This window comes from Elephas maximus, chromosome 20 (genome assembly GCF_024166365.1).
Source record: "Elephas maximus indicus isolate mEleMax1 chromosome 20, mEleMax1 primary haplotype, whole genome shotgun sequence".
NCBI lineage: Eukaryota > Metazoa > Chordata > Mammalia > Proboscidea > Elephantidae > Elephas > Elephas maximus.
The window spans coordinates 74,872,837-74,889,444 of record NC_064838.1 but is presented as its reverse complement, the minus strand read 5'-3'; positions in this window follow the sequence as shown (position 1 = coordinate 74,889,444).

Here is a 16,608-nt window from a genome sequence, read left to right as displayed (position 1 = left end):
CTGGGCATCCAGGGCCCTAGCAGTCCAGAGTCTGCGCGTGGCGGCATATGTTTCACCTCTTTGCCACGAACAGGAGGGAGGCCTGGGCCCTACACTGGCTCCGCTAGAGCTCCACGACCTCAGCTATTTTCCCTGACCTTTCCCCCGTGCCCTCGTGTGTGTGTGTCATCCCTAGTTACACTTCTTCTCCGACCAATCTGAATCCGCCACCTGCGGATACGTGAGCATGAAAATGAACATCTGTCACTGCCTGCCGTGTCACAGGTCACTAGGTGTCTAGGCTCAGGCTGACCTTGGCTGTCTTCTGCCCAGGCAAGGAGCCTAATCCTTCAAAGGCAAGGAGGACATGTGGTCATTGGCCGACATTCTTTCTTTCATCCACACAGCGGTCTAGATGAGGGGAAAGAGGCCAGGTAGGCCAGGTGAAGGCTGAGTGCAGGGCCTAAGGCTTCTTTCCCAATCACCATGGAGACAGCCACCGGAAGGCTGGCCGGAACTTCTGACGGGGACGGGTCACAGACACTGAGCCAATAGGAGAGGTCCAGCCTCAGCGGCCAGTTCCACAGAGCCCTCCATTTCACCCATAGACACACGACGGCCCCTTCTCTTTTGGGCCACAAAACCCAGGGCACCCAGGGAATCACTTCACAGTAGGCAGGCCCTGAGGTGGACACGTTCGACACACCGGGCCAGCAGGCAGATACCACATTTCCACTTACGCTAGGATATCAGTAGGCAAGGCGCCCTTCCTCAGCATCTATGGCCCCTCTGTGTATGTGTTGCTTCGCAGAACTCTCTTCGTTCTACCCTTGAGACACATCACACGTATGAGGGGCCTGAGAGAGAGCCTAGCGATGAAACGGGGGAGGCTTCTGGCTGTCCTGCTTCCCCGTGGGTAGACAATAGCAGGTAGTCTCTCTGGAAGGTCTTAGCTTCTGTTGATTGACATGGGCGATACAGTAGGGGCGGACCCCGGCCAGGTGGAGCTTCTGGGCAGATGCAACCTCTCCGGGGACGAATAATTCCTCTGCTGCTTTGTATGGTTCTCTACCCATCCCCCGCCACGGGGGATGGGTAGAGAACACTGAACCACACCCGCCAGGGGCCTTTCCTGGGACTAAAGATCCCAACATGGTCTCAACGTCGTCACCCTCTCAGCACACACCTTTCCTGCACACGTAATCCTGCCTTTCTCCGTCAGGGCCCTATCCTACCAGGAGAAAAAGCAAGCCGCTCAAAACAGCCGATGCCAGGGAAATCAAGGAAACACTGCCATTTTCCCAATTTTGGCTGTCTACATGTCCCCGCCTCCGCTGCAAGGCCGCGCATGTGGCCGTGCTCCGAAGGCAAGGCCGAAATTCTGGCAGCCTGGGCCCCAGCAGTCCAGTGGTTTATGGACGTGGGGACACGCATGACCTGTTCGCCACATACAGGAGGGATCCTTGGGCCCTTCACTGGCTCGCCATTCAGCTCCACGACGTCCACTACCGGCCCTGGCCTTTGCTTTGGCTGGTGCCCCACTGAACGTGTGCTCCGGAGCGATGTTTCTCCACCCATCACTATCATTCTGCCACCAGGCGATATGTGAGTGTGGGAGTCACCATTTGTCACTGGCAGCAGTGTCACAAGGCAGTAGACTTCCAGGTACCCGCTGACCTAGGCTGCCTTCTGCCCCAGGCAAGGTCCCGAATTCTTTATCCCAGGTGCTGACACCAGGGCACTGGCGGACATTCATTTGGAGCAACACAGAGGTCTGAGTGAGGGTCAGCGGGCCAGGGAGCTGAAGTGAAGGCCAGGTGGGCGGGGCTGAGGCTTCTTTGCCATCACCATAGAGACAGTCCCCCCACCGGAAGAGTGGGCGGAGCTTGCGATGGGCCTGCTGACAAGACCGAGCCAATGGCAGAGATCCGGCCCGCCAGGCAGATGACACAGGGCCCTCCATTGTGACCTACGACACCTAGTGGCCACAGGATTTGAGCACACCCTGGGAAAGGCTACGCAGGCACAAGGCAGCCCCTGGTGCGGACTGCTTCAGGGCATTGGCAGAGCAGGCCAGGTACCTCTTTCCCACTTTCCTGAGGATATCAGTACGCAAGGCATCCCCACTCAGCATCTCTTGCCTCTCTCTGTCTCTCTCTGGATGTGTTCCTTCTCTGAAATCTCTTCCTTCTCCCCCTTGTCACTTCACACCTTGGAGTGCCTGACAGAGGGCCTAGAGACGAAAGAGCAAACGGGGAAGGCCTCTGGCTCTACCGGTTGCCCAAGGGCAGAGAAGATCTGCTAGTCTATCTGGAAGGTCTAGAGAGTAGCCACGGATTGGGAAGCTACATCACGGGGGGACCTGGCCGGGTGAAGCTTGCTGACATGTAGCAGCCTCTCCGGAGACTACTAATTCCGGGGATAACATTCTATGCAGATACCCGGCTGAGTGCCATGGGCAGAAAACATTGACACATACCTGCCAGAGGCCTATCCCGGGTCTGAGGAGTCCACCCCGGTCTCCAGCGACTCATCATCTCAGCACACACTTTGCCTGCACACATGGAATCCGCCTCTCTCCACGAATGCCTTCTCCTGCTAGGAAACACACGATGTCACTCAGCCAAAGGAGAGCACAGGCAAAGTCAACTGAAGGCCCCATTTTCAAAATTTTGCCCTCTGCTGGGCCACAGCCTCTGCTGGCACAGTGCATGTGTGACACTTCTCTGAAGACAAGGCCGCAATCTGGGCATCCAGGGCCCTAGCAGTCCAGAGTCTGCGCGTGGCGGCATATGTTTCACCTCTTTGCCACGAACAGGAGGGAGGCCTGGGCCCTACACTGGCTCCGCTAGAGCTCCACGACCTCAGCTATTTTCCCTGACCTTTCCCCCGTGCCCTCGTGTGTGTGTGTCATCCCTAGTTACACTTCTTCTCCGACCAATCTGAATCCGCCACCTGCGGATACGTGAGCATGAAAATGAACATCTGTCACTGCCTGCCGTGTCACAGGTCACTAGGTGTCTAGGCTCAGGCTGACCTTGGCTGTCTTCTGCTCAGGCAAGGAGCCTAATCCTTCAAAGGCAAGGAGGACATGTGGTCATTGGCCGACATTCTTTCTTTCATCCACACAGCGGTCTAGATGAGGGGAAAGAGGCCAGGTAGGCCAGGTGAAGGCTGAGTGCAGGGCCTAAGGCTTCTTTCCCAATCACCATGGAGACAGCCACCGGAAGGCTGGCCGGAACTTCTGACGGGGACGGGTCACAGACACTGAGCCAATAGGAGAGGTCCAGCCTCAGCGGCCAGTTCCGCAGAGCCCTCCATTTCACCCATGGACACACGACGGCCCCTTCTCTTTTGGGCCACAAAACCGAGGGCACCCAGGGAATCACTTCACAGTAGGCAGCCCCTGATGTGGACACGTTCGACACACCGGGCCAGCAGGCAGGTACCACTTTTCCACTTACGCTAGGATATCAGTAGGCAAGGCGTCCTTCCTCAGCATCTATGGCCCCTCTGTGTATGTGTTCCTTCGGAGAACTCTCTTCGTTCTACCCTTGAGACACATCACAATTATGAGGGGCCTGAGAGAGAGCCTAGCGATGAAACGGGGGAGGCTTCTGGCTGTCCTGCTTCCCCGTGGGTAGACAATAGCAGGTAGTCTCTCTGGAAGGTCTTAGCTTCTGTTGATTGACATGGGCGATACAGTAGGGGCGGACCCCGGCCAGGTGGAGCTTGTGGGCAGATGCAACCTCTCCGGGGACGAATAATTCCGCTGCTGCTTTGTATGGTTCTCTACCCATCCCCCGCCACGTGGGATGGGTAGAGAACACTGACCCACACCCGCCAGGGGCCTTTCCTGGGACTAAAGATCCCAACATGGTCTCAACGTCATCACCCTCTCAGCACACACCTTTCCTGCACACGTAATCCTGCCTTTCTCTGTCAGGGCCCTATCCTACCAGGAGAAAAAGCAAGCCGCTCAAAACGGCCGATGCCAGGGAAATCAAGGAAACACTGCCATTTTCCCAATTTTGGCTGTCTACATGTCCCCGCCTCCGCTGCAAGGCTGCGCATGTGGCCGGGCTCCGAAGGCAAGGCCGAAATCCTGGCAGCCTGGGCCCCAGCAGTCCAGTGGTTTATGGACGTGGGGACACGCATGACCTGTTCGCCACATACAGGAGGGATCCTTGGGCCCTTCACTGGCTCGCCATTCAGCTCCACCACGTCCACTACCGGCCCTGGCCTTTGCTTTGGCTGGTGCCCCACTGAACGTGTGCTCCGGAGCGATGTTTCTCCACCCATCACTATCATTCTGCCACCAGGCGATATGTGAGTGTGGGAGTCACCATTTGTCACTGGCAGCAGTGTCACAAGGCAGTAGACTTCCAGGTACCCGCTGACCTAGGCTGCCTTCTGCCCCAGGCAAGGTCCCGAATTCTTTATCCCAGGTGCTGACACCAGGGCACTGGCGGACATTCATTTGGAGCAACACAGAGGTCTGAGTGAGGGTCAGCGGGCCAGGGAGCTGAAGTGAAGGCCAGGTGGGCGGGGCTGAGGCTTCTTTGCCATCACCATAGAGACAGTCCCCCCACTGGAAGAGTGGGCGGAGCTTGCGATGGGCCTGCTGACAAGACCGAGCCAATGGCAGAGATCCGGCCCGCCAGGCAGATGACACAGGGCCCTCCATTGTGACCTACGACACCTAGTGGCCACAGGATTTGAGCACACCCTCGGAAAGGCTACGCAGGCACAAGGCAGCCCCTGGTGCGGACTGCTTCAGGGCATTGGCAGAGCAGGCCAGGTACCTCTTTCCCACTTTCCTGAGGATATCAGTACGCAAGGCATCCCCACTCAGCATCTCTTGCCTCTCTCTGTCTCTCTCTGGATGTGTTCCTTCTCTGAAATCTCTTCCTTCTCCCCCTTGTCACTTCACACCTTGGAGTGCCTGACAGAGGGCCTAGAGACGAAAGAGCAAACGGGGAAGGCCTCTGGCTCTACCGGTTGCCCAAGGGCAGAGAAGATCTGCTAGTCTATCTGGAAGGTCTAGAGAGTAGCCACGGATTGGGAAGCTACATCACGGGGGGACCTGGCCGGGTGAAGCTTGCTGACATGTAGCAGCCTCTCCGGAGACTACTAATTCCGGGGATAACATTCTATGCAGATACCCGGCTGAGTGCCATGGGCAGAAAACATTGACACATACCTGCCAGAGGCCTATCCCGGGTCTGAGGAGTCCACCCCGGTCTCCAGCGACTCATCATCTCAGCACACACTTTGCCTGCACACATGGAATCCGCCTCTCTCCACGAATGCCTTCTCCTGCTAGGAAACACACGATGTCACTCAGCCAAAGGAGAGCACAGGCAAAGTCAACTGAAGGCCCCATTTTCAAAATTTTGCCCTCTGCTGGGCCACAGCCTCTGCTGGCACAGTGCATGTGTGACACTTCTCTGAAGACAAGGCCGCAATCTGGGCATCCAGGGCCCTAGCAGTCCAGAGTCTGCGCGTGGCGGCATATGTTTCACCTCTTTGCCACGAACAGGAGGGAGGCCTGGGCCCTACACTGGCTCCGCTAGAGCTCCACGACCTCAGCTATTTTCCCTGACCTTTCCCCCGTGCCCTCGTGTGTGTGTGTCATCCCTAGTTACACTTCTTCTCCGACCAATCTGAATCCGCCACCTGCGGATACGTGAGCATGAAAATGAACATCTGTCACTGCCTGCCGTGTCACAGGTCACTAGGTGTCTAGGCTCAGGCTGACCTTGGCTGTCTTCTGCCCAGGCAAGGAGCCTAATCCTTCAAAGGCAATGAGGACATGTGGTCATTGGCCGACATTCTTTCTTTCATCCACACAGCGGTCTAGATGAGGGGAAAGAGGCCAGGTAGGCCAGGTGAAGGCTGAGTGCAGGGCCTAAGGCTTCTTTCCCAATCACCATGGAGACAGCCACCGGAAGGCTGGCCGGAACTTCTGACGGGGACGGGTCACAGACACTGAGCCAATAGGAGAGGTCCAGCCTCAGCGGCCAGTTCCGCAGAGCCCTCCATTTCACCCATGGACACACGATGGCCCCTTCTCTTTTGGGCCACAAAACCGAGGGCACCCAGGGAATCACTTCACAGTAGGCAGCCCCTGATGTGGACACGTTCGACACACCGGGCCAGCAGGCAGGTACCACTTTTCCACTTACGCTAGGATATCAGTAGGCAAGGCGTCCTTCCTCAGCATCTATGGCCCCTCTGTGTATGTGTTCCTTCGGAGAACTCTCTTCGTTCTACCCTTGAGACACATCACAAGTATGAGGGGCCTGAGAGAGAGCCTAGCGATGAAACGGGGGAGGCTTCTGGCTGTCCTGCTTCCCCGTGGGTAGACAATAGCAGGTAGTCTCTCTGGAAGGTCTTAGCTTCTGTTGATTGACATGGGCGATACAGTAGGGGCGGACCCCGGCCAGGTGGAGCTTGTGGGCAGATGCAACCTCTCCGGGGACGAATAATTCCGCTGCTGCTTTGTATGGTTCTCTACCCATCCCCCGCCACGTGGGATGGGTAGAGAACACTGACCCACACCCGCCAGGGGCCTTTCCTGGGACTAAAGATCCCAACATGGTCTCAACGTCATCACCCTCTCAGCACACACCTTTCCTGCACACGTAATCCTGCCTTTCTCCGTCAGGGCCCTATCCTACCAGGAGAAAAAGCAAGCCGCTCAAAACAGCCGATGCCAGGGAAATCAAGGAAACACTGCCATTTTCCCAATTTTGGCTGTCTACATGTCCCCGCCTCCGCTGCAAGGCTGCGCATGTGGCCGGGCTCCGAAGGCAAGGCCGAAATCCTGGCAGCCTGGGCCCCAGCAGTCCAGTGGTTTATGGACGTGGGGACACGCATGACCTGTTCGCCACATACAGGAGGGATCCTTGGGCCCTTCACTGGCTCGCCATTCAGCTCCACGACGTCCACTACCGGCCCTGGCCTTTGCTTTGGCTGGTGCCCCACTGAACGTGTGCTCCGGAGCGATGTTTCTCCACCCATCACTATCATTCTGCCACCAGGCGATATGCGAGTGTGGGAGTCACCATTTGTCACTGGCAGCAGTGTCACAAGGCAGTAGACTTCCAGGTACCCGCTGACCTAGGCTGCCTTCTGCCCCAGGCAAGGTCCCGAATTCTTTATCCCAGGTGCTGACACCAGGGCACTGGCGGACATTCATTTGGAGCAACACAGAGGTCTGAGTGAGGGTCAGCGGGCCAGGGAGCTGAAGTAAAGGCCAGGTGGGCGGGGCTGAGGCTTCTTTGCCATCACCATAGAGACAGTCCCCCCACCGGAAGAGTGGGCGGAGCTTGCGATGGGCCTGCTGACAAGACCGAGCCAATGGCAGAGATCCGGCCCGCCAGGCAGATGACACAGGGCCCTCCATTGTGACCTACGACACCTAGTGGCCACAGGATTGAGCACACCCTGGGAAAGGCTACGCAGGCACAAGGCAGCCCCTGGTGCGGACTGCTTCAGGGCATTGGCAGAGCAGGCCAGGTACCTCTTTCCCACTTTCCTGAGGATATCAGTACGCAAGGCATCCCCACTCAGCATCTCTTGCCTCTCTCTGTCTCTCTCTGGATGTGTTCCTTCTCTGAAATCTCTTCCTTCTCCCCCTTGTCACTTCACACCTTGGAGTGCCTAACAGAGGGCCTAGAGACGAAAGAACAAACGGGGAAGGCCTCTGGCTCTACCGGTTGCCCAAGGGCAAAGAAGATCTGCTAGTCTATCTGGAAGGTCTAGAGAGTAGCCTCGGATTGGGAAGCTACATCACGGGCGGACCTGGCCGGGTGAAGCTTGCTGACATGCAGCAGCCTTTCCGGAGACTACTAATTCCGGGGATAACATTCTATGCAGATACCCGGCTGAGTGGCATGGGCAGAAAACATTGACACATACCTGCCAGAGGCCTATCCCGGGTCTGAGGAGTCCACCGTGGTCTCCAGCGACTCATCATCTCAGCACACACTTTGCCTGCACACATGGAATCCGCCTCTCTCCACGAATGCCTTCTCCTGCTAGGAAACACACGATGTCACTCAGCCAAAGGAGAGCACAGGCAAAGTCAACTGAAGGCCCCATTTTCAAGATTTTGCCCTCTGCTGGGCCACAGCCTCCGCTGGCACAGTGCATGTGTGACGCATCTCCGAAGACAAGGCCGCAATCTGGGCATCCAGGGCCCAAGCAGTCCAGAGTCTGCGCATGGCGGCATATGGATCACCTCTTTGCCACGAACAGGAGGGAGGCCTGGGCCCTACACTGGCTCCGCTAGAGCTCCACGACCTCAGCTATTTTCCCTGACCTTTCCCCCGTGCCCTCGTGTGTTTGTGTCATCCCTAGTTACACTTCTTCTCCGACCACTCTTAATCCGCCACCTGCGGATACGTGAGCATGAAAAAGAACATCTGTCACTGCCTGCAGTGTCACAGGTCACTAGGTGTCTAGGCTCAGGCTGACCTTGGCTGTCTTCTGCCCAGGCAAGGAGCCTAATCCTTCAAAGGCAATGAGGACATGTGGTCATTGGCCGACATTCTTTCTTTCATCCACACAGCGGTCTAGATGAGGGGAAAGAGGCCAGGTAGGCCAGGTGAAGGCTGAGTGCAGGGCCTAAGGCTTCTTTCCCAATCACCATGGAGACAGCCACCGGAAGGCTGGCCGGAACTTCTGACGGGGACGGGTCACAGACACTGAGCCAATAGGAGAGGTCCAGCCTCAGCGGCCAGTTCCGCAGAGCCCTCCATTTCACCCATGGACACACGACGGCCCCTTCTCTTTTGGGCCACAAAACTGAGGGCACCCAGGGAATCACTTCACAGTAGGCAGCCCCTGATGTGGACACATTCGACACACTGGGCCAGCAGGCAGGTACCACTTTTCCACTTATGCTAGGATATCAGTAGGCAAGGCGCCCTTCCTCAGCATCTATGGCCCCTCTGTGTATGTGTTCCTTCGGAGAACTCTCTTCGTTCTACCCTTGAGACACATCACAAGTATGAGGGGCCTGAGAGAGAGCCTAGCGATGAAACGGGGGAGGCTTCTGGCTGTCCTGCTTCCCCGTGGGTAGACAATAGCAGGTAGTCTCTCTGGAAGGTCTTAGCTTCTGTTGATTGACATGGGCGATACAGTAGGGGCGGACCCCGGCCAGGTGGAGCTTGTGGGCAGATGCAATCTCACCGGCGACGAATAATTCCGCTGCTGCTTTGTATGGTGAAAACCTCCCCCCGCCACGTGGGATGGGTAGAGAACACTGACCCACACCCGCCAGGGGCCTTTCCTGGGACTAAAGATCCCAGCATGGTCTCAACGTCGTCACCCTCTCAGCACACACCTTTCCTGCACACGTAATCCTGCCTTTCTCCGTCAGGGCCCTATCCTACCAGGAGAAAAAGCAAGCCGCTCAAAACGGCCGATGCCAGGGAAATCAAGGAAACACTGCCATTTTCCCAATTTTGGCTGTCTACATGTCCCCGCCTCCGCTGCAAGGCTGCGCATGTGGCCGGGCTCCGAAGGCAAGGCCGAAATCCTGGCAGCCTGGGCCCCAGCAGTCCAGTGGTTTATGGACGTGGGGACACGCATGACCTGTTCGCCACATACAGGAGGGATCCTTGGGCCCTTCACTGGCTCGCCATTCAGCTCCACGACGTCCACTACCGGCCGTGGCCTTTGCTTTGGCTGGTGACCCACTGAACGTGTGCTCCGGAGCGATGTTTCTCCACCCATCACTATCATTCTGCCACCAGGCCATATGCGAGTGTGGGAGTCACCATTTGTCACTGGCAGCAGTGTCACAAGGCAGTAGACTTCCAGGTACCCGCTGACCTAGGCTGCCTTCTGCCCCAGGCAAGGTCCCGAATTCTTTATCCCAGGTGCTGACACCAGGGCACTGGCGGACATTCATTTGGAGCAACACAGAGGTCTGAGTGAGGGTCAGCGGGCCAGGGAGCTGAAGTAAAGGCCAGGTGGGCGGGGCTGAGGCTTCTTTGCCATCACCATAGAGACAGTCCCCCCACCGGAAGAGTGGGCGGAGCTTGCGATGGGCCTGCTGACAAGACCGAGCCAATGGCAGAGATCTGGCCCGCCAGGCAGATGACACAGGGCCCTCCATTGTGACCTACGACACCTAGTGGCCACAGGATTTGAGCACACCCTGGGAAAGGCTACGCAGGCACAAGGCAGCCCCTGGTGCGGACTGCTTCAGGGCATTGGCAGAGCAGGCCAGGTACCTCTTTCCCACTTTCCTGAGGATATCAGTACGCAAGGCATCCCCACTCAGCATCTCTTGCCTCTCTCTGTCTCTCTCTGGATGTGTTCCTTCTCTGAAATCTCTTCCTTCTCCCCCTTGTCACTTCACAACTTGGAGTGCCTGACAGAGGGCCTAGAGACGAAAGAGCAAACGGGGAAGGCCTCTGGCTCTACCGGTTGCCCAAGGGCAGAGAAGATCTGCTAGTCTATCTGGAAGGTCTAGAGAGTAGCCACGGATTGGGAAGCTACATCACGGGCGGACCTGGCAGGGTGAAGCTTGCTGACATGTAGCAGCCTCTCCGGAGACTACTAATTCCGGGGATAACATTCTATGCAGATACCCGGCTGAGTGCCATGGGCAGAAAACATTGACACATACCTGCCAGAGGCCTATCCCGGGTCTGAGGAGTCCACCCCGGTCTCCAGCGACTCATCATCTCAGCACACACTTTGCCTGCACACATGGAATCCGCCTCTCTCCACGAATGCCTTCTCCTGCTAGGAAACACACGATGTCACTCAGCCAAAGGAGAGCACAGGCAAAGTCAACTGAAGGCCCCATTTTCAAAATTTTGCCCTCTGCTGGGCCACAGCCTCCGCTGGCACAGTGCATGTGTGACACTTCTCCGAAGACAAGGCCGCAATCTGGGCATCCAGGGCCCTAGCAGTCCAGAGTCTGCGCGTGGCGGCATATGTTTCACCTCTTTGCCACGAACAGGAGGGAGGCCTGGGCCCTACACTGGCTCCGCTAGAGCTCCACGACCTCAGCTATTTTCCCTGACCTTTCCCCCGTGCCCTCGTGTGTGTGTGTCATCCCTAGTTACACTTCTTCTCCGACCAATCTGAATCCGCCACCTGCGGATACGTGAGCATGAAAATGAACATCTGTCACTGCCTGCCGTGTCACAGGTCACTAGGTGTCTAGGCTCAGGCTGACCTTGGCTGTCTTCTGCCCAGGCAAGGAGCCTAATCCTTCAAAGGCAATGAGGACATGTGGTCATTGGCCGACATTCTTTCTTTCATCCACACAGCGGTCTAGATGAGGGGAAAGAGGCCAGGTAGGCCAGGTGAAGGCTGAGTGCAGGGCCTAAGGCTTCTTTCCCAATCACCATGGAGACAGCCACCGGAAGGCTGGCCGGAACTTCTGACGGGGACGGGTCACAGACACTGAGCCAATAGGAGAGGTCCAGCCTCAGCGGCCAGTTCCGCAGAGCCCTCCATTTCACCCATGGACACACGATGGCCCCTTCTCTTTTGGGCCACAAAACCGAGGGCACCCAGGGAATCACTTCACAGTAGGCAGCCCCTGATGTGGACACGTTCGACACACCGGGCCAGCAGGCAGGTACCACTTTTCCACTTACGCTAGGATATCAGTAGGCAAGGCGTCCTTCCTCAGCATCTATGGCCCCTCTGTGTATGTGTTCCTTCGGAGAACTCTCTTCGTTCTACCCTTGAGACACATCACAAGTATGAGGGGCCTGAGAGAGAGCCTAGCGATGAAACGGGGGAGGCTTCTGGCTGTCCTGCTTCCCCGTGGGTAGACAATAGCAGGTAGTCTCTCTGGAAGGTCTTAGCTTCTGTTGATTGACATGGGCGATACAGTAGGGGCGGACCCCGGCCAGGTGGAGCTTGTGGGCAGATGCAACCTCTCCGGGGACGAATAATTCCGCTGCTGCTTTGTATGGTTCTCTACCCATCCCCCGCCACGTGGGATGGGTAGAGAACACTGACCCACACCCGCCAGGGGCCTTTCCTGGGACTAAAGATCCCAACATGGTCTCAACGTCATCACCCTCTCAGCACACACCTTTCCTGCACACGTAATCCTGCCTTTCTCCGTCAGGGCCCTATCCTACCAGGAGAAAAAGCAAGCCGCTCAAAACAGCCGATGCCAGGGAAATCAAGGAAACACTGCCATTTTCCCAATTTTGGCTGTCTACATGTCCCCGCCTCCGCTGCAAGGCTGCGCATGTGGCCGGGCTCCGAAGGCAAGGCCGAAATCCTGGCAGCCTGGGCCCCAGCAGTCCAGTGGTTTATGGACGTGGGGACACGCATGACCTGTTCGCCACATACAGGAGGGATCCTTGGGCCCTTCACTGGCTCGCCATTCAGCTCCACGACGTCCACTACCGGCCCTGGCCTTTGCTTTGGCTGGTGCCCCACTGAACGTGTGCTCCGGAGCGATGTTTCTCCACCCATCACTATCATTCTGCCACCAGGCGATATGCGAGTGTGGGAGTCACCATTTGTCACTGGCAGCAGTGTCACAAGGCAGTAGACTTCCAGGTACCCGCTGACCTAGGCTGCCTTCTGCCCCAGGCAAGGTCCCGAATTCTTTATCCCAGGTGCTGACACCAGGGCACTGGCGGACATTCATTTGGAGCAACACAGAGGTCTGAGTGAGGGTCAGCGGGCCAGGGAGCTGAAGTAAAGGCCAGGTGGGCGGGGCTGAGGCTTCTTTGCCATCACCATAGAGACAGTCCCCCCACCGGAAGAGTGGGCGGAGCTTGCGATGGGCCTGCTGACAAGACCGAGCCAATGGCAGAGATCCGGCCCGCCAGGCAGATGACACAGGGCCCTCCATTGTGACCTACGACACCTAGTGGCCACAGGATTGAGCACACCCTGGGAAAGGCTACGCAGGCACAAGGCAGCCCCTGGTGCGGACTGCTTCAGGGCATTGGCAGAGCAGGCCAGGTACCTCTTTCCCACTTTCCTGAGGATATCAGTACGCAAGGCATCCCCACTCAGCATCTCTTGCCTCTCTCTGTCTCTCTCTGGATGTGTTCCTTCTCTGAAATCTCTTCCTTCTCCCCCTTGTCACTTCACACCTTGGAGTGCCTAACAGAGGGCCTAGAGACGAAAGAACAAACGGGGAAGGCCTCTGGCTCTACCGGTTGCCCAAGGGCAAAGAAGATCTGCTAGTCTATCTGGAAGGTCTAGAGAGTAGCCACGGATTGGGAAGCTACATCACGGGCGGACCTGGCCGGGTGAAGCTTGCTGACATGCAGCAGCCTTTCCGGAGACTACTAATTCCGGGGATAACATTCTATGCAGATACCCGGCTGAGTGGCATGGGCAGAAAACATTGACACATACCTGCCAGAGGCCTATCCCGGGTCTGAGGAGTCCACCGTGGTCTCCAGCGACTCATCATCTCAGCACACACTTTGCCTGCACACATGGAATCCGCCTCTCTCCACGAATGCCTTCTCCTGCTAGGAAACACACGATGTCACTCAGCCAAAGGAGAGCACAGGCAAAGTCAACTGAAGGCCCCATTTTCAAGATTTTGCCCTCTGCTGGGCCACAGCCTCCGCTGGCACAGTGCATGTGTGACGCATCTCCGAAGACAAGGCCGCAATCTGGGCATCCAGGGCCCAAGCAGTCCAGAGTCTGCGCATGGCGGCATATGGATCACCTCTTTGCCACGAACAGGAGGGAGGCCTGGGCCCTACACTGGCTCCGCTAGAGCTCCACGACCTCAGCTATTTTCCCTGACCTTTCCCCCGTGCCCTCGTGTGTTTGTGTCATCCCTAGTTACACTTCTTCTCCGACCACTCTTAATCCGCCACCTGCGGATACGTGAGCATGAAAAAGAACATCTGTCACTGCCTGCAGTGTCACAGGTCACTAGGTGTCTAGGCTCAGGCTGACCTTGGCTGTCTTCTGCCCAGGCAAGGAGCCTAATCCTTCAAAGGCAATGAGGACATGTGGTCATTGGCCGACATTCTTTCTTTCATCCACACAGCGGTCTAGATGAGGGGAAAGAGGCCAGGTAGGCCAGGTGAAGGCTGAGTGCAGGGCCTAAGGCTTCTTTCCCAATCACCATGGAGACAGCCACCGGAAGGCTGGCCGGAACTTCTGACGGGGACGGGTCACAGACACTGAGCCAATAGGAGAGGTCCAGCCTCAGCGGCCAGTTCCGCAGAGCCCTCCATTTCACCCATGGACACACGACGGCCCCTTCTCTTTTGGGCCACAAAACTGAGGGCACCCAGGGAATCACTTCACAGTAGGCAGCCCCTGATGTGGACACATTCGACACACTGGGCCAGCAGGCAGGTACCACTTTTCCACTTATGCTAGGATATCAGTAGGCAAGGCGCCCTTCCTCAGCATCTATGTCCCCTCTGTGTATGTGTTCCTTCGGAGAACTCTCTTCGTTCTACCCTTGAGACACATCACAAGTATGAGGGGCCTGAGAGAGAGCCTAGCGATGAAACGGGGGAGGCTTCTGGCTGTCCTGCTTCCCCGTGGGTAGACAATAGCAGGTAGTCTCTCTGGAAGGTCTTAGCTTCTGTTGATTGATATGGGCGATACAGTAGGGGCGGACCCCGGCCAGGTGGAGCTTGTGGGCAGATGCAATCTCACCGGCGACGAATAATTCCGCTGCTGCTTTGTATGGTGAACACCTCCCCCCGCCACGTGGGATGGGTAGAGAACACTGACCCACACCCGCCAGGGGCCTTTCCTGGGACTAAAGATCCCAGCATGGTCTCAACGTCGTCACCCTCTCAGCACACACCTTTCCTGCACACGTAATCCTGCCTTTCTCCGTCAGGGCCCTATCCTACCAGGAGAAAAAGCAAGCCGCTCAAAACGGCCGATGCCAGGAAAATCGAGGAAACACTGCCATTTTCCCAATTTTGGCTGTCTACATGTCCCCGCCTCCGCTGCAAGGCCGCGCATGTGGCCGGGCTCCGAAGGCAAGGCCGAAATCCTGGCAGCCTGGGCCCCAGCAGTCCAGTGGTTTATGGACGTGGGGACACGCATGACCTGTTCGCCACATACAGGAGGGATCCTTGGGCCCTTCACTGGCTCGCCATTCAGCTCCACGACGTCCACTACCGGCCCTGGCCTTTGCTTTGGCTGGTGCCCCACTGAACGTGTGCTCCGGAGCGATGTTTCTCCACCCATCACTATCATTCTGCCACCAGGCGATATGTGAGTGTGGGAGTCACCATTTGTCACTGGCAGCAGTGTCACAAGGCAGTAGACTTCCAGGTACCCGCTGACCTAGGCTGCCTTCTGCCCCAGGCAAGGTTCCGAATTCTTTATCCCAGGTGCTGACACCAGGGCACTGGCGGACATTCATTTGGAGCAACACAGAGGTCTGAGTGAGGGTCAGCGGGCCAGGGAGTTGAAGTGAAGGCCAGGTGGGCGGGGCTAAGGCTTCTTTGCCATCACCATAGAGACAGTCCCCCCACCGGAAGAGTGGGCGGAGCTTGCGATGGGCCTGCTGACAAGACCGAGCCTATGGCAGAGATCCGGCCCGCCAGGCAGATGACACAGGGCCCTCCATTGTGACCTACGACACCTAGTGGCCACAGGATTTGAGCACTCCCTGGGAAAGGCTACGCAGGCACAAGGCAGCCCCTGGTGCGGACTGCTTCAGGGCATTGGCAGAGCAGGCCGGGTACCTCTTTCCCACTTTCCTGAGGATATCAGTACGCAAGGCATCCCCACTCAGCATCTCTTGCCTCTCTCTGTCTCTCTCTGGATGTGTTCCTTCTCTGAAATCTCTTCCTTCTCCCCCTTGTCACTTCACACCTTGGAGTGCCTGACAGAGGGCCTAGAGACGAAAGAGCAAACGGGGAAGGCCTCTGGCTCTACCGGTTGCCCAAGGGCAGAGAAGATCTGCTAGTCTATCTGGAAGGTCTAGAGAGTAGCCACAGATTGGGAAGCTACATCACGGGCGGACCTGGCCGGGTGAAGCTTGCTGACATGTAGCAGCCTTTCCGGAGACTACTAATTCCGGGGATAACATTCTATGCAGATACCCGGCTGAGTGGCATGGGCAGAAAACATTGACACATACCTGCCAGAGGCGTATCCCGGGTCTGAGGAGTCCACCCTGGTCTCCAGCGACTCATCATCTCAGCACACACTTTGCCTGCACACATGGAATCCGCCTCTCTCCACGAATGCCTTCTCCTGCTAGGAAACACACGATGTCACTCAGCCAAAGGAGAGCACAGGCAAAGTCAACTGAAGGCCCCATTTTCAAGATTTTGCCCTCTGCTGGGCCACAGCCTCCGCTGGCACAGTGCATGTGTGACACATCTCCAAAGACAAGGCCGCAATCTGGGCATCCAGGGCCCTAGCAGTCCAGAGTCTGCGCGTGGCGGCATATGTTTCACCTCTTTGCCACGAACAGGAGGGAGGCCTGGGCCCTACACTGGCTCCGCTAGAGCTCCACGACCTCAGCTATTTTCCCTGACCTTTCCCCCGTGCCCTCGTGTGTGTGTGTCATCCCTAGTTACACTTCTTCTCCGACCAATCTGAATCCGCCACCTGCGGATATGTGAGCATGAAAATGAACATCTGTCACTGCCTGCCGTGTCACAGGTCACT